A 23214-nucleotide genomic window follows, 5' to 3' on the forward strand; every position below is an offset into this window, starting at 1 on the left:
GTTTAAGTGACAAATGGAATGTAAAGGGAGCGCAAAGTGCTTAAGTGTGCAATGTGCCATGGTGCTTTAAAAGCAGCCGAGTAGTCATATTAAATTTGGTCCAATGACCATGGCTAAATGGTCAAGCAACATGAATACATAAATACTCTGGTTCCAGATGGAACTTGAGTAGCACAAATGCCGAAGAAAAACAAAAAAAATATATAAACATGAGATTCACTTGATACTCAATGGACACAACACATTGAGGAGCACAAATACATTCATATTTGTTAATGTCCTAATCTGCAGAACACTCTACTGGGGATGCAGTAAATATAGCCTCATGTTAGACATGGAAGACATAACGCGAGCCAAAAGGGCAAGGAGACCAAGCATTGAAGTGGGAGAAATATAACGACAGGTATGAATAGTGTTGGTATAATGCTATAGGAAATTATGTGGGTCCTCACTGATGTTGAGGCCTGCAGGTGCTTTAGTGTTAAACTCCAGGATGTAACGTGTTTCTAACTGTCGGAGTCGTTTTTCCCAATTGCCTCCCCATCTAAAGGAGGTACTCAGTCCACATCAAAGGGGTCGAACAGAATGTAGGGCGGATCACCACCGCCCGCATGGCAGTGGCGATCCTCCCCACATCCTTCCCCATCCGCAATCCATTTCCCCTGCCATATTAGTGTGGCGTCAGGGACTCCGGTGGACGGAAAGACCGTCCTCCGGTTTTCTGCTGGTCGAGCAGTCGACCGGGCGGAAGAGGGGCTATATGTGGTGGCGGTGTCTGCCAGTTCAATTAAAAATGCACTATTGTGCATTTTGCAAAGTGCCATGTGGCGCACATAAATGCCCTTAGGGCATGTATGTGTGCCACATGTGCACACATGCACATTTCAGGGGTGCAACAGGGTGTCCTTTTGACACCCTGGCACCCTTGCAATTGCATTCTCAATATGCTATTCTCTAATTGCTAATCGCAAATTGAGAATGCCTTCCCATTCTTTCCTATGGGCCTCCTAGCCCATAGGAATGAATGTGAAGTTATTCCTTATTTGCGAATCTCAATTTGCGATTCGCAAATAAGGAATATATGGGATTTGAACAATTATTAGCAAATCCCACATACATTGCATTTTGCGATTCTCAAATTGCGATTCGCTGAAAATTGCAATTTGAGAATTGCAAAACAACATTATGATACATATGGCCTTAAGTCTCTGCTGGGAGCAGGCAGCGGACCTCCTCCTGTGCTTCCAGTCAGAAACCTATAAATGACTTAAACTATTTAATACTTTATAGGTGCCATTGAAAAGAGAGAATACCTTTAAGTTCTGATTCCAGGATGACCTGACCTTTGTCCCAAAATCCAAAAACTGTGACATGTATTTAAAATGATATCCCTGGACTGTCTGGGTAAATCAGAGACGTCTCGTCACCCTACCTTCACCGGACTATGTGCGGGAAAAAACTTCTGTTACTAAAGGTGGGAGGTGGTGAGGCCCTAATAATAGTACTTCTTTATCCGTATTCAGCTTGAGTCAACTGCAATTCATCAAACAAGATACAAAATGGAGATATGTGTAGGTGCATGAAAGGACTCATGGAGATTTTTAACAACAGAGTTGATAGACACCTTCGGAGACCCACATTCAGCTAAGACTGAGTAGAATAGGAATATCCCACTGTTCTCACACTGACAATAAAGGTTGAAACCAACAGGAGTATGACTTTGACAATGAAGCAAAGGAAACTAGGCTATCCAGTAAGTGGGTATAGTCTACTGTGTAAAAGACAGAGTGGATGTCTTTTTTCTCCATCAGCAACTGCCAGATTATTTTTCAGGGCATCTACCATACAACTACCAGGAGTTGCTCTATAAACTACTGTCATTGTTCCATCGCCACTTTTTTCAGAACATTAGAGTAGAGGTAAGTCAATGAGAGCTAAAATGTACGTCAAAGAGTTTCAAATGTACATCATTTCAAGTAATAAATAATAATAATAATAATTACATTTGTAAAGCGCCTGGTTACACCGAGGCCAGTGTGTCCCCGCGCTACGGAGCAATGAAACAACAACAATCAACAATCAGCTAAACAAATCAAATTCAGATCAGGAGCCCGGAAACAGGTGCGTTTTAAGACCCTTCCTGAAGGTAGATTCAGAACACTCCAGTCGGAGTGCCTGAGGAAGCGAGTTCCACAGCTGGGCTGCCAAATAACAAAACGAGCGGGCGCCCATTCTTGCTCTCTTGATTTTAGGAACGTTCACCTTCCCTTTCCGCTTGACCTTAATAGTCTATTCGGAAGATAGGGAGTTAAGAAATCATGCAGGTAACTGGACCCCTTTCTCTGTAAGATCCGATGACTCACGCACAAGGCCTTGAACTTTACTCTCTCCCTAATGGGGAGCCAATGTAGAGAGGCCAGTGCACCAGTGGCAGAGGCCCTTTTCGGGAGCATAAGAACTAGCCTTGCTGCTTCATTTGGATGCACTGCAAGCGTTTCAAACATCTAACATTTGCGCCCAGATACAGCAGGTTGCCGTAATCTAGGCGTGAGGTTACCAGAGCATGAACAAGGATTTTTCTGGATGACGTGGGTAGGGTGTCCAGGGTTTTCCGTAGTCCCCTCAAAATACCAAAACAGGTGCCTGCCACCCGCCTGGTGTGGTAATCGAAGGACAGCTGGTTGTCCACCCAAACCCCAAGGTTCCTAGCTTGCTCGCAAGGAGTAGGAGTGGGGCCCAGTGACTGCGGCCACCATGCCGAGGACCATACTGATGGAGCCTTCCCTATTACCAATACCTCGGTCTTGCTGCCATTCAATTTTAGGCAATTGTTTGCCATCCATACCACCAGTTCTTGGAGGCAGGATACAAAGTTGGAGGCAGCATCCAACCGGGCTTGGGTCAGAGAGACCACCAGCTGGGTGTCATCAGCATAGAACAGGGCATTAATCCCAAATTTATCTGAGATCTTAGCCAAGGGGGCAACGTAAAGATTGAACAATGTAGGGCTCAGAATAGAGCCCTGCGGCACCCCCTGAGTCAACTTGATGCTCCTAGAGTAGTGACTATCCTGCATGACATGGAAACTGCGCCCAGATAGGAAGGATTCCATCCACTTTAATGCTCTGCCACCGACACCACCTCTCTCTAAATCATGCAGCAAGGTATGGTGGGCGACAGTGTTGAAAGCGGCACTTAAATCTAAAAGAATTAAGGCCGCTGTCTGCCCCTCGTCCCTAAACTTCCGGATGGTCTCGGTGGAGTATAGCAGGGCGGATTCAGTAGAATGAAAATCCCGGAAGCCAGACTGGGAGGGATGAAGAAGGTTATTGTTCGCAATATGTGCGGTAAGTTGGATGTTCACAATCTTTTCCGCCACCTTGGCAAAGTACGGGAGCAGAGAGATGGGATGCAAATTATCAAGCTGATCAATGCTAATATGAGGCTTCTTCTGTCAAGGAAGTATCACAGCCTCTTTCCACATTTCCGGGACCACTCCTGAGATAAAAGACAACTCCACAAGATGTCTCATGAATGGCTCAAGTACATCAATACTACCTCTGAGCAGCCTAGGGGTAGCTGGGTCCATGGACAAGCCTGATTTGATTCTAATGGCAATCTTTTTAAGAGTGTCCTGGGGGGGCACAGTCAGTACAAACAGACCCTATAATTCGAGAGCACCCATGGATTCCTTTTCCAATCTTATACAGAGCGTGCAGAGGCAGGAAAAGAGGAGCAAATCTTCTTGACCTTCTCTGCAAAGTACTCAGCCACTCGATTGCATGCCTCATCAGAGCCAACAATAGGCTCTGCGACGGATGCCAAGGAGGAGATTTCCTTAAAGATCTTTAACAGCTCTTTAGTAGAATTCTCTGCTGTTTGAATCCTACCATTAAAATAAGCTGTCTTTGCCTTCCTAATAAGCGAATGGTAGCTGTTGAGGCTAATTTTATATTCTGTTTCCAGATGGGCTGAGAAATCCTTCCTCCAGCGCCTTACTCGGTGTTTGCAGGATGATTTAGCGTTTCGTAGCTCTTCACTAAACCAAGGTGCGGATTTGCGTCTGTTAATATGTTAATATGTTTTAATAGCCCAAGGTGCGGTAAAGTCCAGAGCATCAATTATACGCCTCTCAAGATCTTTACACACCCCATTTACATCTTGGCCAAAGGGGGGACCCTTCTTTAGTAATGCCATAAGGTAGGTTTGAAAGCAATACGGACATTAAGAAAATACCAGTAACATGAAACTCTATATTGAATTAATATTTCAGTGGGGTTCATATAAATGTTTTCAAGAACAAACTGTTTCTTTCTCTGCTGATTGACAATTTGATAGTCTTAACTTATGGAACTGTTTGGGAAATCAAATCATGGCTGCAAAGTCTTCCTGCAGCCATGATTTCATTAAAAGATTTTTTTTAGCACAAAGGCGTAGAAAGGCGCTTTTTTAAGGAAGTGTTCAACATCTTCAGTGTGATCTCCAATTTCAGATTTTCACTGAACGTGACGAATACCACAACACAAGGGTGTATTTGACAGTCAGTGGTTCTACTTCAGGAGATTCCTGTAAAGGACTTGATCACAGTATGTAAATTTCCCCCCAATGAATTAGTTTGTTATAACTTTTATAAATTTTTAAAACCTTTTTTAGCTTTGTATTAATATGAAATTCTAAAAGTATTTGCAACTGAATTTTACCGTACAAAATTTGTGGTCCTCAGCAGAGTACCAAAACAAATAAAATAAAATAAACTTGAAACTAAACCATGCAGGAAGGGGAAGCAAGGAAAAGTTGCCCTTGCTCCTGTTCGCCATGGTGACAGAGTGAATGGCATTCACCCACCAGAGTGGTCAATAGGTGGATTTGAGGTATCACAGCTGGGGCCCTTGAACACAAGATTGCTGCTTTATTTCAGGGTGTCTCAGTGTAGTTTACCAGACTGATCCCTAGTACATAACTACGTTAATATCTCTGGATTTAAACTAAACTTGATTAACTCCTATATATATTGCCAGAAATGGTGAGAAAGAAGTTGAAAATATATGAACGTTTGGCATATGTATAGTATCAGATTAGATAACACAAGTGAGAGATTGAGTAAAATGATTGCCTCTAGTTGACTTCCTAGAAGCAGACTGAATATAAACAATACGATTTGACCTAGAGTTCAATTTGTGTTCACAGTGCTTTACTTTGTGGTGCCTTTTCTGTTATTTCAGCTGGAAAATTCGAGATGACCATCCAGGAAATGGTTGCATGAAAGGATTTGTAGGCTCCCAATAATATGGTTTTGATTGTTGGATCTGCAATAGTGTTACTAGGTCCTCTTCTAGTTTACTCTTACTCTTTTTCTTGCCAAGCAATGTCTCATACCACTCTCTTGATCCTCCAATGAATCTTGTTTAGTGCCGAGAGGGGTTGTATATAAAGTGTCCCAACAGTCATCCAATGAGGACCAGGAATTGGATAACTAAACTATAAACTAGAAATCAGACTCTCAAAACAATACTATAAGGATAAAGGATTATCATGGCAAGCCCAAATATCCTGAAGAAACGTAGGTGATCCAACATCATAGATACAAAGAGTTCATTTTAAGCTATACAGAATAATAGCATTAGCATTTGATGCTCTGAGATCTCTCTAATGTGATCACCTCTAGTCATTAGCAATCCCAAATTAGGAAGGCACTTTCCGCTTGGAAATAAATAAATCAGGATTGCTAAGTCGATATGGAAATTTAGTTTAGTTTCTCAAATCTTAAGGTAAGTCACGTGCCTAGGTAAATTTGCTTCAGGTTATAAGTTCAGGAAGGGACATGAAATATGCCTCTTCACGCAGTCTCCTAAGAAGACAGAGAACACTCAGCACACAACGTGTGTGTCAGTTCATAACGAAAGCCAGGCGAGTCCAGATTTGGCAAGTTAGGACTGCCAAGGAAAGTTACATAAAGAATTCCACAAGTAAGGAATTTAGCCAACAGTTTGTCGGTCACCATCAAGAGGGCTAACTAGCCAGCCCCTAGCCTCCAGACAGTCGACCACAGCCAACAGCCCTCTGAGCCCCCATCATTAATTCAGACTATTTAGTATTCTTAAAGTTCACCTCCTGGAATCACCTCATCTAGTCAGACCATTCAGTCCATTAGTCAGTTCATATTGGACTGGTGTCAGGCAACATAAAGAAGACACAAAATATAGGGAAATAGGTGGAACAATTACGCAGTCCTTAAGCAATTCACCATGTGAAAATTTGGAACAATGCTCCTTTAGCAAGAGCATATAGCCAAGTTCAAGAGGACAGTTTCCCAGGAAGCTGTTCAGAAAAGCATCAGAAATTGTAGCAAAGTATCTTGTACAGTGCATGAGAACTCAGGAAAGAAAACACTGTTTCACATTATTGGTTATAGTGAGGAATTCTTTCAAGAGTAGTTGATTCAGCAAGTCAAGAAACTTCACATATGCAGTTAGGCCTTCATTAATTTGAGCTCATTTAACATAAAATATATAATTTAATAAGCATAGTTTCCTAAGAAATATAAAGATGTTGTAAATCTAATCTAACCCTGATGCATTTGAAATCATTTAGAATGGTTACAAATATTACCTTTCAGTATGATGCATTTGTACCTTTCAAATGTACTAACGTGTAAATATATTTCAAATTAACATTTTTAGAATTTTGTTTTGTGTGCATAGCATTAGTACATGTGTGAAATAGAATCTTTGAAAGTTTCATACAAGCATCATTAATTAGAAAAATGTAACATTGCCTTTTCTTTTGTTATTTTGGTGCACATTTTAACACATATAAATGGTAGATTTTAATAAAGTTCACCATCACAATCAGATTTAAGCATAATATCTGATAAGTTCTCATTAGTTATTCACCGGTAAATGATAAATAAGAATGATTAGACGTAAATTCCATAACGTGAGAATTCACCATTTACACATTTCTTGCACCTGTTATTTAAATGTACTTCTTTGTCAATTAGTAAATCACAGTCTATATTATTTATATGTATGATATTATGTAGGTTACATATTTTCTGCATGATTTTACACGCAGCCACTAAGAATTCTCCTGCTTGGTATGTTTTCTAAAACTTGCTGTTGGTGCACATTCATTAATTTTTCCCAGAAATTGTCGTAATCGAGTTCTCATGTCATTAAAAGTTTAAATATAATTTCCTCTCCAACAGATTTTAAACTAGAGTTTAGAGAAGGAGTATTGATTCATACACTCTTACATAGGAGTCAACAAACAGATAGTTACTTTATTTAAAGATACCTTTAAAAACTATTAACATTTAACAAGGTGTATTAAAGACAGCTAATCGCATAAAGTAGTATTTAAGGGCTTTAACATAGGAAATAGCACTTGCAGAGTTTCTTAAAGTTTGTGGGACAAAAAGCTCCCTCTCCTCTTTAATAATAGAACACTTAAAATACTCCATTGCGGACATTTCACTTGAAGCCATTTAGCAAGTATGCATTGTCCACTTTCAATTCTGTGATGACAATGTAATTGCACAGAAAGTTCATTTTAACATATGTGATGGAAGTGTTAGATAATATCAATAAATCTCTATTACAGAAATATCTACGCCAAAAATATAGAACACGAAAATATCGATAACATTAAAATAAAATTGATCACATCAAAAATATCAATGTATAAACAGTATTGACAACACAAACATCGATACAATACAAATAAAATATATCGAAAATAACATTTAAACATAAAAAATACTATTTACAATAATATATTAACAAAAAATATACCAAATGTTTTAAAAAACGATAAAAATAATTACAAGTTAATCACATTACTTAAAACATATAAATTAAAAATACAAAAACAAAAAAATGAACAAACACTACAACATTAAAAATATATCACAAATAACAAAATTAAACAAACATTAAAATATATCATATATAAAAAATAACACATTTATCTACATATAAAATTAAATAACAACAATAAACAACATAAAAACAAACAATAAATAAAAATAGTAAATATTAAACAAATTAAAATGTAACAGCTAAAAAATTCTAAAAAGCTATCTCGACCAATACATTTTAAACACACAAACAAAAACCAAGAAAACTCTAACTAATTAAACAAACACTATAAAAATAATCAAATGATTAACATAAAATGTACTGTATAATGGACAACCACGGAGGAAGAGCAAACCTTTGAGAGAGAGAAAACAGAACAAAAAAACAACTACTCCAAAATCTAGTCCAAACATCCCTCAATAAAGGTAAGCACAACATTTTGTAACTAAAAAAATGAAATAAGCTTTAAAAAAAATATCCCTAAACTAAAATCGGCCCTAAACTAAGTAAACAAATAAAAATTAAGTATGAATACCTACAACACAAAACTAGAATATTTGCAAACACCAAAGGTCTAGAATACCTAGACATGATAGCTAAATCAATACTGTAAAGAAAATACAATGCTAAACTGCATAAGTATTTTAAATTTTCCAAACATCTAAACAACATACTCCTACTCTTTTTTAAATGAATAATTAACTATGTAATGTAAAATTTCAAATATAACACAAATATCTATGACATAATATTGAAGTATGCATACTACATTTACCAGGATGCAATGTGGATGACTGTGCTGGGATGATGGATGGTGTGCTCCCTCCCCCCTTGTGTTAGTAAGGCTCCCTTGAGGTCAGGAGATGACGAGCTCTACTGGGATGCACCTGTGTGCTTGTGGAGAGGTACTGTGAGCTGTGAGTAATGTTTTCATAATTTCAGCCTGCCCCTGAATGGTTTTGTCTGCTCTCTGCTACTTTAACTCAGTACTGATGAAGGTCTAAACACAGCAACATGTCTGGGGATGAGTCCACTACATGTACCTACTTTAGTCGACAAGTACAGCACAATTGAAAGTATGCATATTACATTTAGCAGGATGCAATGGGGGTGACTGCGCTGGCATAAGGGGTGGTGTGCTCCCTCCCACCTTGTATTAGTTAACCTTGTTAGCTATTTGAGTATGTACTCACCCTGCTCTTCTGCTCCTGTTATTCCAAGGCAGGATCTCCGGCGAAGGATGGCATGCACCTTCTCCTCCCAGGAAGTGAAGTACACGGGTGGCGCAGGAGGGCCACCACCAGTCCGCTGACTAACTTTATGTTCTTTTTCAATGAGCATATTGACTCTCCTTCGCACATCATAGTACCTGTTCCTCATGTCTTCCATTCTGCGCAGGCGAGGTGCTTGGCCAATCACCTTGTTAACAATCCGGTCCCACATCTTAATTTTCTGAGACTGGGGGTCTGTTGGACTAAGGACCCACATAACTGTGGCTCTACTCTGAGAATTTCATCTACAAGCACTTCTAACTCCTTTGCTATGAACTGGGGATTTCTCCAGATCCAAGTCGTTGTGGATGATTTCCGAGTGAGATTGTAATCGGGCCCTTAGAGTGTTGCACTGGGAAATGCAAAAATTAAAGCATAAACCCCTTCCTCACTGTCCCTTTCTTCACAGTTTCTATGCCTTGCCAACACCACTAACAACCTGATGTCTCAGTGGTGCATGGATTCTGACACCTGCTTTCAATTTGGTTTCCATACTACACCTAACAAATAATTATCCTATTTAGTACAATTTTAAACAATAGATATGTAGTTTGTTTCTTAATCACATCCAGTTCTTTAATTCCCATTAGTTTGTGGAAAGTCATTCTTTTTGTTTTAATGGAAACCTCTTTTTGATAGTGGCCTTCCTATAGATATTGAAGATATGTTCAAGCATATTTTCTTTTTTTATCAACTGTGGAACATCCTGGGTGAACTTAAGAAGAAATGTATATCTATATGCATAGATGTGCCTGATTGGCATTTATAGATTACTCCTAAAAGGGCATTAATTTACTAGCAGTCTCAATCAGTGCCAAAATTAGAAAAACACTTTACAATATTTTTAAGATTGACTCTATATATAGCAAACCATGACATATTTAACCCTCGGCGCAGTTTGCGTAGTAGCGCTACGTGTATATATGCAAACTGTGTAGTGTGGTAGGAAAAATGCTGTTCGTACTGATTGCACTGTGCTGGATGCTTGTCCGCACTGTGCAATCATTGGAAACGGCATCTTGCACAGAGCAAGCGGTAATTTTCTGCAGCTCGAGTAGATTTGTACTCTAGCAGCAGCTTTCTCAACGCGGACTGGTAGATTCTCATTGCGAGCGGACGCGCGTATACGCGACCACTTGCAATGAGAACCCTGACCTCCCCGCATTGAAAATCTCGTTGGGGGGTATATTTTCCACGCTCGCGATCGGCAACTTGATGTTGCTGATCGCGAACGAGGAAAAAGTCTTGCCGCGAGTTGATTTTGCTCGCTCACGGTCGCCAACTTGACGTTGAGGACCGCGAGCAAGCAAAGAAATGCCTGCTACGCTACGCGTTTCTGCACAGTGCTACGTTCAATTGGCTTAGCGCATAGTAGTGCAAACTATGCATGCTCCACGAGCGTAGCGTAGTCCTACTCCCAGGGTTAGACATATTCCTAAGTGCTAAATTAGGTTTTGAAATCCGTTGTTGATCTTAATCAACTAGGATATGCTGTTAAGGAGAATGCTAGAGCCCCAAGCCATTCTCTCATTAACCTGTTGCTCTTATTGAATAAAAAAACACCAAATTCCATTTTTAGGCACCAGCCACCTAGCCTTCAAAAACAGAAACCCCTACGGGATGGACCAGCAAACAGGCACCATCTGGACAACTCTTCTCAGCCATGCAGCACTCTCTGACAGCTTTGCAATACCAGTCGGACAAGATGGACATGCAGCTATCAGTCCTTCATTTCTTATCAGTCTTCATCTCTGTGATTGACAAGGAGAGCGCAGAACTAAATGGACTGATAAAATGTGCAGTCGGCCTCACAAGCAGCGCAAGCAGCACAAACAGACTACACCTGTGTACCTATTTTGGACAAAATATTCACACTTCTTACCATGCTGGGAATTCTGATACCAGACTTGAAACAGAGCATCAGCCCGGGAAGTGCTGCACTGTCTATCCCCCTAAATAGGCAATCGGGGCTGCGAGTCCCGACTTGAAGCAAGCCTCAAGACATGGACAGCAAGATTAGCATGTCACAAAACATATATGGCCTTCCTGCAGCCTCAATTTGTGTATAACACATGCGTCCCCCTCCCATCCCATCTCAGCATATGGACCTTAAACTCAAGCCAAATAACGCACAAGACAGCCAATAACAAATTAGAAAAGGCAGAAACAATAAAAAAACCAAGATAAACGGCCACTACAGGGTGGATACTACTATAAGGGCACCATCAGACCCAAAGTAGAGTGAGCATCACCTCACCCTTATGACAAAACAGCCATCACAATAAATGGGACACCTACTGAGACATCAGGAGTACTTCCCAAGAATATTGGCGAGGGTCTGAACAAATCAACAGCAGGACAGTCACAATTGACAAACATGAGACAACCCCTCCGCGTCCAATTGCAAGCCCCGTGCTGTCACTGCCATTTACAACAGTAATAACACCGGCTCAACACAACAAGTCAGGGAATTTTCGACAAAAGAGAGTGTAACCAAGCCACATAGGCAAAACCATGTGGCAGCAGCACTCTCACCACCAACAAAGATGGTGGCCACCTTAACTACAAAGTTAGAGAGACTAAACTTATTTAATTAAAAACGGCTCCTACATCTATCGGCACTCTAGCTAGTGACCTGCCAGTCACCAGCTTCCTTCAAACATCCAACTCTTCTGCTTCATTCCAGACACAAGTACAATGCTTGACAATGCATGACTACACAGTCTAATGGTGAGTTAGGCAACGAACACCGAGTCATCAACACCATAATTGGGGAAACATACTGCGTCTTCTACACACAATAAAAAGACTGGAATGCCTCTGCATTGATTTATTGTCAATTGAATTTTTTCATGCTGACAATCTGCAGGTAGCCGAGGCCATTAAAGCAACATGGCTAGCAAAAAGGTAGCAAGAAAGGTCCTGGATCAATTGACCATGTTTCAAAGCTGGGGGATATGGTTATACCCCCACATCAACTCAGCTACCCTACTGCTCTGCTAATTGTAAACCATCCCGGAACTCTGCCGCAGGACTATGAAACCATCTTCCCTTGCTAAAGGGGCAAAAAGCACCTCCCCCAAAATGGACAGAGCATACAATCAAAGAAGCAGAATTAATTAAGGGATAATGCATTTGGGTAAAATAAGAGCTGGCTAAACTGCACAATAAGGGCCCAATTACCATGTCGCTCGGAAGGTGTCCAAATCGGATTTGGCTTTGCCGTATCCGATTCGTAGCCCTTATTTCCGACCGAATCGTACACGGGTCTGAACGACCAAATACGATGCGAAGACGCATAAGCGCTGACCGAATCATTTCTGGACCCGAACCGCTTGGAACGACTCTGTCATAGCCGAATCATGCCACGAAATGGAGTCAAATTCTGACCGATTACGATGCACAATTCGGCCTGCTGCTTCGTCTACGTCTCAGCGAGAAGAAATGGCTGACAAAAGCATACTTTGGGGGCCCATAGCAGGCCCTCCAAATCTGTCAAGGGGTGTACCCATGGGTCCCCTGATCCAGGCATTAACAGTGTGGCGGGCACCCCAGGATGTAAGCTTTTCACCACCCACCCCTTTTCCACTATGGAAGCCTGTGTCCGCATCTGCACACGGGCTCCCATAGAGTTCAATGGGAGTCTGGGCGAACTGAGTCCATAAGCATGTGGCAGCATCGTACTCCTTCATTCGGACTCCCGCAGTACGTCTCACTCAGAAAGCCCTCCAGATCTGAGTCGTATGGAGGGGTTTCATAGCAAGATCGTAATCGGGCCCTAAATGTCAGCCAAAACCAATGACAGAAAAATCACCATATCAGCTCCATCCTGGAGGTACCAGATCAATCTGTTTGTATGCATGGAACATCAACAGCCTGGTAAATAAAGCAGCAGAGCCTCATCTTCCAGACTACTTTCAATCTCATACTACTGCAAGAAACCTGGCTTCAACAACCCTTACAGCTACGGGGATTTATGACCCAACATGTCCCTGTGAGGAAAGGAGCTAGATATGGCCATCAAATGGTTGGCATGATAACATACACATCAATTACAACAATGGCCCCATTGAAGCGCTGATGGCAAACCTACTGGCTCAAATGAAATTCAAGCAATTGTAACGACATTCAGGAGCAACAAAGAAGAATGGCCTTTAGTGATTATTATTGTGTACCTACATCCAAGACATACAACTAAGGGTGTCAATCAACTGACCAGTGAATTATTCAGGATCCTTAAAGAAAAACAGACACACAGGGGTCGGTTCCGATCCAGTAAAATGCGCTCCGAATCGTCGTACGGAGAGTTTTTTCCCCATACGAATCGTACCCGTAGACGTCCTGTACGTACGACGAAGTACGATCCGTACCAGGTGCCAAACTCCGTACGAGTCGTACAGGACTCCGTACGACTCAAATCTCCGTACGAGTTTCACTCGGAACCGGCTGTACGCGACATCACTACGGTTCGCGGCTGGTTTTTACGACCCAGCAAGTACGATTCGTGTCGGGTACGCGCCGTACGACCCTTTTCCTACGGGAGCCGAAAACAGTCGTAAACGCAGAGTTCGCGCCGAAACAGGTACGGAACGCCCCCCCGGGTACGGCACGTACCCCCCATGATCGCAGGGGTACGCGCTGTACCCCTGTGATCATGCGGGGTACGTGCCGTACACCCAGCGTACATGGGGTACGCACCGTACCCCATGTACGGTGGGTGTACGGCACGTACCCCATGTACGCTGGGTGTACGGCACGTACCCCGCATGATCACAGGGGTACGGCGCGTACCCCTGCGATCATGGGGGGTACGTGCCGTACGGTGTGTAGGTGATCGTGCGCTTTTCCGTACGAATCGACGTGTACCGTACGAATCGCGTCCAGGTCGGCCGATCGGGATCGGAATCGTCCGGTCGTACGGCGTCCGTACGAGTCGTACGGAAACGGCTCCGGATACGAATCGTACGGACGGGGATTTTACCGGATCGGAATCGACCCCACAATGTCTTATTAGCAAGGGATTTTAACCTTCATCTGCTGGGCCTCATAATGGATGATGGCCTGCTATGTTAGATAACAGAGAAATGGAGTATTTCAATACAGGGGCCAAGCCATTAAGATAAACTAACTAGGCTAGGCACCCACCTTCTGAGAAAACTAGAGAACCTCAATTTTAGGGCCTTGAATAGTTTTTCTAGGAAGACAACCTGCCTGCACCAACGTTCCTCTCAGCAGCAACCACATGAATCCTTGTTTACACGCTGGAAGCATAACCCTTGTTTCACAAAATCTCTTCTTACCACCTGGAGGTTTCTGACTTGAGCGAACACATACCTCAAGAAGAAACCTTCAAAGGCTCAGTTACACCTCCTTCTTCAACAACAGAATACACCACTAACGATAGATGGTAAGTGCAATTCTTTGTCTGCATAGAAGCTACTAGAATTGGCCAAATTTCTACTCCCACACAACCATCACGCAACAAGGAATTCCATAACTGCATGGGAAAATCTCACCAAGACCCTTAGTGATACACTTGCCACCAATGTAGCCTCCAGAAATGGGCAACACGCTAGGATACAGCCAGCAAACCATAACATTTTGCAAACTAAAAGACTCAAGCATTCCAAAAACCAGACTCTAAGGAAACTCTGTTGGAAACCACAAGAGCCCTATCTGCAGGGTGAACTGAGAGAACTTAAAGCCACTCGGAAAAAAGCTAAGACAACAAAATGAATCACCGTGGGCAAAGTTGCTTCAAGAAACAAAGAGCAATGACAGCGTGCAGTTCTGGTGGACAACCAATGAACTAAAATGACCGACTCACCTAGGTATAAACTCCCATCTATCAGAGGAATCTTGGGCAAAGTTCCTGTATGACCACTTCAACAGCCCTGAGCAACAGGAAAAAGATAAAGTGGTCGGGCTAAGCCAGGAGATGATGTACAAACACACACCAAAGACAGAACCAGTGCTGGCAAAGAAACACTAAATCAAGATGTTCCTCAAACTTCTGGGGAGGAAGATTTCAGCATCATGTCACAGCAAATCAGGAGGAAAATAGGTAAAGGTAGGCTGCACAGTGTCCCGGGCCCCAATGGGATTCCACCTATTCTGTACAAGGAAGACTCCTGGTACTGGTCCAAAACTTTGGGGCCAGTCTCCAAAAAGGTACTGACTAATTAAACAATTGACCGCCTTACACGCCCTGAAGGTGACTGCGCAGAGAAAGGGAGAAGGCCTCCGAACGGCAACATGGCTTCCCCGAGCAGAAACACATCCATCACAGGCGTCCAGCCATCTCAATTAACCCTTACTTAAGCTGGGACCTCCTGTAGCAATGAAAAGAGGCCGGGAGAACAAGAGATGCTATCTGCCACACGGATTACCACTCTACACGCGGATCAAAGATAATTCCACATTTCACCGAGTGATTAGCTGTAATTAAATAAAGTAAGGTTTCCTCGGCGGTGTGCGAATCGGAGAAAACAGAGCTTACCTGGAGGTTTCTTGTGCTGGACGCGAGCCGCAGGTGACGGTGTTTGAGCCGCTGATTCCTTCGGCTGCGGAGTGGGTGCAGACTCGGCGTGGTCTCTGGGCGTTGCTCCTGGCTACTGCGCGGCGCGGCGCACCTGGAGGCCTTCTCCCAGTTGTGCTGCAGGACTCGGGTCTTCTGCCTCGGTGCCGCCGAGGGGCTCCCACGGACAAGAGGAGGGAGCAGAAGTGGCTGAAAACTCCAGAGTTACACAGATGAGGTGAGGGGAAAGACTGCGCAAGCGACAATTCAGTTGTGTATAATTACATGAATCTGCCCCTGCCTCCGGGACTAAACTAAAGGGCAGTCAGATTGATAAAAAAATATATGCACTTTTTGCCGGTATTAAAGAAAAGGAATGTGTCCATGGGCGAGTAGAGCGGCGTGGTGCGGCGGTTGCTAAACGCGTTACAGCTCACCTGAGGTCGTCTGGAGTCGGTTGGTTTGTGTGTGGAGCCGGAGGAGAGGAGAGCTTGCAAATCAGGCTTGGAAAGCTGTAGCTAAACACACGGTGAGCACGGTGAGCACCGGAGCATAATAGCACAATAGCACATTAGCGAGTGCATTTATTTCTATTTGTGTGGAAGAAGACGTATAAGAGCATTGGCTATAAGTGCTATAAAGTGCTCTGACGGAAACCGTTTGAGACATTGTTGGTAATTTCGACGCTGCTGCTGACTGGCTACGAGTTCGCAGACGACAGATCAACAAAGAGATTAACAACCGCCCTCACAGATTTGGGGCTCAGCAGGCGGGCAAACGGCCGAGCGCGTGGGACTTGGTGTCCCGATAGACAGCAGCGCGCATAGCCTACGGGATATCATCAGCTGGACACTTCCGTTGCGCGGGCGGCGCCTGGCGTAGCCCGGGCTGTAGCCAGTCTGAGCCCGGGGGAGACCGGACCGGGCCATTCCTCCATCGTCCGCAGCTTTGTTACTGTACAACACCAGCCATAGTAAGTACTGCTGGGGGGTCCTGCATATCACTAATATGGCTGCCGGGGAACAAGGAGTAACACAATGGCCAAAAGAGGGTTGATTACTGGTACTCTAGACAATTTCATCATCAGAGCAAATTCAGTGATCGACCAGGGTATTATCCTCATGGAGCGTAGAGTGTCCCAGGACCTTGCTATGGCCAAACGTTCATCTATGGGCCACCTTGCAAATGCTCGGACACCTGTGCACGATAACCATGCCAACACCACCTGCGTTCCAGTCCTGGTACACGCCCCCCTGGATGATGGCCACATCTCTTCAAGTACAAGCTCCCCAACTCCAGAGGCAACAGTGTTCCCAGAGGCTGAATCCCCGCCTACCTCGCCCGAGAAATCATCGGATTACCCATCTAGGGGTACTAAAAGAGGGGCAAAACATAGGAGGAAGCGGGCTGCCACCAAAGTGACTTGTCACAGGAAGACTAGAACAGTGAAGGGCCGGTCTGGTGGTGCTACATCTTCACAAATCAAGGGAGGTCCTACTTTGAATGACTCAATTGGCCCGGACACTGACACATCCTTGTCACCTCCAGATACACAAGGACCCTTGACTCTGGAGCAGGCCCAGTGCACGGGGGAGGTCAAGGGGGAGGACGATCTCGTCCTAGAGAGACTGGGGTCCCTACTAAAGTTAGCGCTTGAACCACTAGATGAGAGACTTGCTCGCATGGAATCTCAGGTCTCCCAGTCACAACAGGCTATGGTGGGGAATGGGGCAAAAAGAAAGAAAAAAATGCAGCCGGTAGATACATTCCAAACCAGTTCTGTGTCCTTGGGGGCCCCCAATCTTGTTCCTTCTTCCACTGCCGGGCCTCCTAGCACTGCTGCCAACTCGACAGCCGTGGTTGCAGGAGTCGGTGCTGGGATTGGACCGGCAGCCAAATCAAGTGCGCCCATCTCAGACCCCGCTGCGAAAGCACCAGAGAGGAGTCAGTCTCTATCTAATCCAACATCTAAGGTTGTAGCAAGAATTGATTTACCGCCTGAAACCAGCCCGTATGTGGTGGTATTGACAGGTATTCCTGAAACTAGCAACCATGGCCAGGAATCACATACGTCTCTAAAAAATAAAGTGACCCAATGGCTCAATTACAATAGGCCCCTACCACACAATGTCAAAAGTGAAGCATTGATGGTACACAGGATAGCTTGGGTGGGACGCAGCAGAAAAACCATCTCAGGCGACTGTGTTCTGGTTAATTTTAGGGACCCGCGCACAGTAGAACACTTTTGCAATTGGGCTCACGACAATGCAGACTCAAGGATAAAACCCTATCCTATGTCCTTCTTTTACCCCCGACCCCCAATGCAAGACTGCACACCGGATTGGTCACTGGTGATCCAAAGGCAGGGCCAAAGGGTGATCAGGGGCGGCCACAGAGACCTAATAACCCATAATTACCCAGCGACCCACAATAGGTTTAGTTCCCTCGAAATGGTGGACTGACTTCATGCGGATAGGGAGCTGAGGGTGGGTAATTCTCAGACTATGGATCTTAAAAAGTCTACTGAAAGTGCAGAGGGGATAGAGGGTGGTCCAGGTAGAGTGTTCCCAATTATCCAGACCCGGGCACCGAATATGGTAGAAGGGCCAGTGATACGAGAAAGTGTGGTGCCAGAGCTCCAAGCTCCACCTGACTGTGGGGCACAAACTGTAGGCGAGACACTAGGAAGCGCTGCAGTGACCAAAGTAGCCACGACACTGACATCAATTAAAATATTATCCTGGAACGTGGCGGGTATTACGAGCAAGCTACATTGTACAGAGTGGGGCTCCCTGGTAGACCAGATGGATTTATGTCTGTTCCAGGAAACTTGGGCCAGGGAGGAACACTCTAGAGTGGGATTTGCCACCTTTTATGTACCTGCAAGGTGGGGAGGGAAAGGAAGACCATCTGGGGGGCTGGCTATATGGGTTGCTCTTCACCTGGGTTGTGTGGTGGAAAGCATGCCCACTGATTCAGATGATGTGCAGTGTCTAGTGCTAAAATGGCCCAACGGGTATGTACTGGCGGTTGTGAATGTTTCCTCGAGGCCAGTACGGCAGGGCCTTGAGTCCACCACAATCGATGATCCATCCCAATTCTTGAGCACATTGCCAGGGAATTTTAGGCTTTTGGTTGCAGGGGATGTGAACTGTCAATTTGAGCCATTTTTTGGAAGTAGCGAAGGTGCCCTTTTGGGAGAGGATGACTACTGGGCGATTCCCCAATGCCAGTCCCCACGTCCCAAGGTGTGGTCCCCTTTGGCTACTCAGATTACAGCCCTGGTATTAAACAACTCCCTTAGGGCTTGTAATGGACGCTCAGCGTCCGATAGCCCGTCAGTGTGTACCTACAATAAAAAGGGGAAAGATTCCCGAATCGACTACATCATGGCGGAAACCCGGATGTGGTTCAAGGTCATTGATTTCAGGGTAGTCGAGAGAGCTGACAGTGACCACAACGCGTTACGCCTGGAGTTGGTATATCCAGGGCCACAAGAAGTAGACTCAGCTAACACAGGAGAAGATGATGAGGGTACTGGTTTGACCCTATCCAATAACAGGCGCAGGGTAAAGTGGGGTAGAATAGTAGGTTCGGAAGAGAACTCAGCTAAAGTTTATAATATAGTTCTACCTCGACTCCTGGAGGTCGAAACCCTAATCTCCCAAGATTCTCACAGGGACATCAATGAAGAACTTAGCTTAATTCATTCAGAATTGGCCAACAACTTGGCTGAAGTTTTCTACCCGCAGGCACCCACAAGAAGGCCCAGACAACCTGCTTCTTCCTGGTATAACTCAGCATGCAGGAAGGCAAAGTGCAATCTTGTTACAGCAATCAAGGCAGGACACAGTAAAATGGTGATCCGAGATTGTAGATTGAAGTACAAAGAGGTAATGGGGTATGCAAAAAAGGAACGGGATATGGAAAGGTGGTTGGACTTAAAGTTAGCCCTGGACACAAAAGATGCGCGCAGATTTTGGTCAAGTGTTAATCTTGGCTCGGGTGAACCAAAATCTGCTATAGAACCGAATATTGCAGCATCAGCATGGGAGGCCCACTTTAAAGGTCTATATGGGGGGGAAGCTGTGTTGTCTAGTTTGCCCGACCTACAAGTCTCAGAAGATCAGCAGGAGCCCCTGGATTTCACCTTGGGGGAGGTGATAAGTGCAATATGCAAACTATCAGCTGGAAAGGCCCCGGGGCTTGATAAATTACCGGGGGATCTCTTTAGACATCAACCTGAAATCTGGGGCCCCTATCTCCTTGTGGTATTTAACGCCATCTCGAGAGTTATGGAAGTTCCTAGTACTTGGCTGGGGGCAGAGATAGTCCCGATATTTAAGAAGGGGTCACCTCTGCTCCCAGTCAACTTGTAGTGTAGTTCCTATTTTCCCAATAGGCTCTGCGCATTGGAATAATATCTTCAATAATGTAGACGTAGGACTGTGGTTAACTAGGTCTTCTACTGACGATATTATACTTAAAGTTATGTGTGCCAGCTAGCTCCGAGTTCCCTAGAAACGTTCTCGAATAGGCAAGGAGGAGTTTAACCTCCCTGGATAGACAAGAAGGGATTTAGTTTCTGACAACCATAGAACATGACAACTTTGCTCTCCCCTAATCAAGAGTATATCTCTAGAGTCGTGTGAAAACAAAGGACAACTAGTTTACTCGTCAGTACGTGCATTCTTAGTTTCACCAGTTTGTAGAGAAATAAGAGATGGGCGTGTTTCAATAAAAAGATGTTATTTATTGATCAGTCTCTTTTCTCATACAAGAGAAATGAATCGCTATTATTGCAATACTTATAGTTAAGTAAAGTGCATACAGTAAAAACAGAATTATAAAATAATACTGTAAAAGCATTTATATGGTTTCTTAGCCATATGATACTTAAAATGGATAAAAGATATACATACATATATACATTGACTAATTGTTCTCAACTGGTGCTTCTAACTACGCCTACCCCGGTGTACCTGACCTTAGCCTAATACTTGGGCGGGAGTAAATAAGTAGCAGTTTAAGTTGAGATAGTTTTGCCAAGGATCTGACTCAAGAATTCTCTGTAAGGGGTTAGTCAGTTCAGTACCTGGGATTTAGAAGGCTGGAGGGTTGGTATCTCTGTCTCAGGACTCGATATCCCAGTTACCCGCGAGGGCGGCTGGGAATGCCGGAGGCTGGATTTCTCGGCAGGAGAAAAGGCAGCGTCTCTCGCAGCGCATCAAAAGGGAGTGGCAGCGTCCGTGGGCTTTTCTGCATCAGCTGGGCTCTCCGGCAAGTAGCGCTGCTCCAAGCTCGTCACCACCGTGTCTTAGCTTAGGGCAGCGTCGGTATATTTATACCTGAAAGGTGCCGTGTTTGACGTAAGGATGGACATAAGACGTCAGCAAGAATGTCATAAGGACTGGTCGTTCTTACATTCTTTGCAGGAGTTCTCGAGCGAAATCAAAACAATAGCTGCGGGGATTTTCCAAGGTCTGCTGGAGGTTTGATTTGTTTTGAGAACTCGGTGTGCTTTCTAGGGGGCTGGAGGGATAGTGCTTGCCTAATGTGACAGCATGCGCTATGACCTAATCTGAAAACGGGTTTTTGTGCCGGTGTATGGACATTAGTGAATTAATAGCCGGACAAGGGTCAGAAATAGGAGTATCAATATAGGTACCTAGATAAACACACTACAAACTATAGGCCAATTAGCTTGATAGACGTACAAAAAAAAATACTTGCGAGACTGGTCGTGGACCAATTGTTGACGTGGATGGAGGAACACGATGTATTGAGCCCCTTCCAGGCGGGATTCAGAAGGAATACGTCTACTATGGACCACATTTTCCGAATGATCCTATTGTACTGGAAGACGGTAAAGGTAGAGGGTGGCAGCCTCTACATGGTCTTCGTAGACCTTCGGTCCGCATTTGACCTACTTCCTAGGGGGAAATTGTGGGCTGTCCTTCATGATCTGGGCCTTCCACATCAGATTCTAGCACTGCTCATGAGATTACATGAGGGGAACTTTGCCCAGGTCCGTTGTGGCAAGAACGGCATGCTGTCACCAAGGTTCCCCGTTGACAAGGGGGTGAGACAGGGCTGTGTCTTAGCACCGACCCTGTTCTGCCTTTATGTCAACGGGGTAATCTCACATCTGGACAGTGTCCCCGACAATGACGCACCAAGGCTGGCTGGTAGGAGGGTGCCGGCGATTTTGTTCGCGGACGACACCCTCCTACTATCCAAATCTCCCATGGGAATTCAGAGGATACTGAATGGTTTTGGGGACTTTTGTCACAGTAGAGGCCTTGAGATCAACGCCGACAAGACAAAATTCATGATTTTTAACCCGCCAGTGTCGACTCGCGCTAATCCATCATTGGGCGATGTATGCCTGGAAAGGGTCACGACTTTCCAGTACCTGGGTGTTACACTTCATGAAAATTTGTCATGGGGACCGCAAAAAGCGAAATCCCATATGAAACTCTCACAGTTGTCGGGTGCCATCTCAAAGGTTTCCAACTCTTCAAGCTTTAGGCCAGTGAGTCCTGCCCTGGAGATTTATAAGACGCAAGCAAGGGCAGCTGCTCTATATGGAGGTGAGCTGTGGGGCCACTGTGCTGCCCGGAAATCACAAAAGTTGATTCCAAATTTGTAAGGCGATTATTATCGCTTCCCCAGAGTACCCCATTAACACCACTGAGGTTAGACTTGGGACTGACGCCCATTGCAGACGAGTTAACAGTAAAACCTCTAAGGTTCTGGCACAGACTATGGACCACTCCAGATCTCATAAATTACAGGGATGAACTCAAACAGATTCTGAGCCTTAACTGTGTGGGCAAAATTCCCTGGCTTGCGTTCATCAAGCGTGAACTTTTAAGTTTAGGACTACAGCCCATGTGGGAAGAGCCAGACAGGGCCTGTGGCAGGATCTCACGGAAAATGTTCACTAAAATCTGCAAAGGGCAAAAGCTGGAACTTTTATCTACAGCTCCTAATGCAGGCACCCTCACCAATTCCTTCTTTGAATTCAAAAATTCTTATTATTTCGAGGACTTCATGGATGTTGTCTTCCCGATTTTAGCTCGGAAACTTTTTATCCAATGGCGACATGGCACTTTACCCCTTAAGGCCGTTACATCCAAGTGGACGGCCTCCTCTAATAAGTCTTGCTCGGGCTGCAGCTGGGACTTAGAAGATGCACTCCATGTTCTCTTCTTTTGTCCAGCATACACAAAATCAAGAAAATATTGGCTGATACCATTGTGCAGAAACCTGGGTTTTAAACATTGCTTGGATGCTTTTAGAATTTTTAAAACCAGTACACTGAGCCCTATTGTTTTTGCACTTTCTAAATTTCTGCTAGCTATGTGGTGTAAGAGACGTAAATTAATAGAAATCGATTGCTAGCCTTAAAGCTTATAAACAAGTGTGCTGAATTTGATGCTATTTTTAATTAATTTTAACGTGGTATAGTGAGTGGGTATTTTTGCCTGTACGAAAATATTGTCATGTGTATATAAATGAATTTTAAATGTTACCTGCCCTCCCTTCCCTCTTTCTTACCTTT

This window comes from Lissotriton helveticus, chromosome 5_1, assembly GCF_964261635.1.
Source record: "Lissotriton helveticus chromosome 5_1, aLisHel1.1, whole genome shotgun sequence".
Classification (NCBI taxonomy): domain Eukaryota; kingdom Metazoa; phylum Chordata; class Amphibia; order Caudata; family Salamandridae; genus Lissotriton; species Lissotriton helveticus.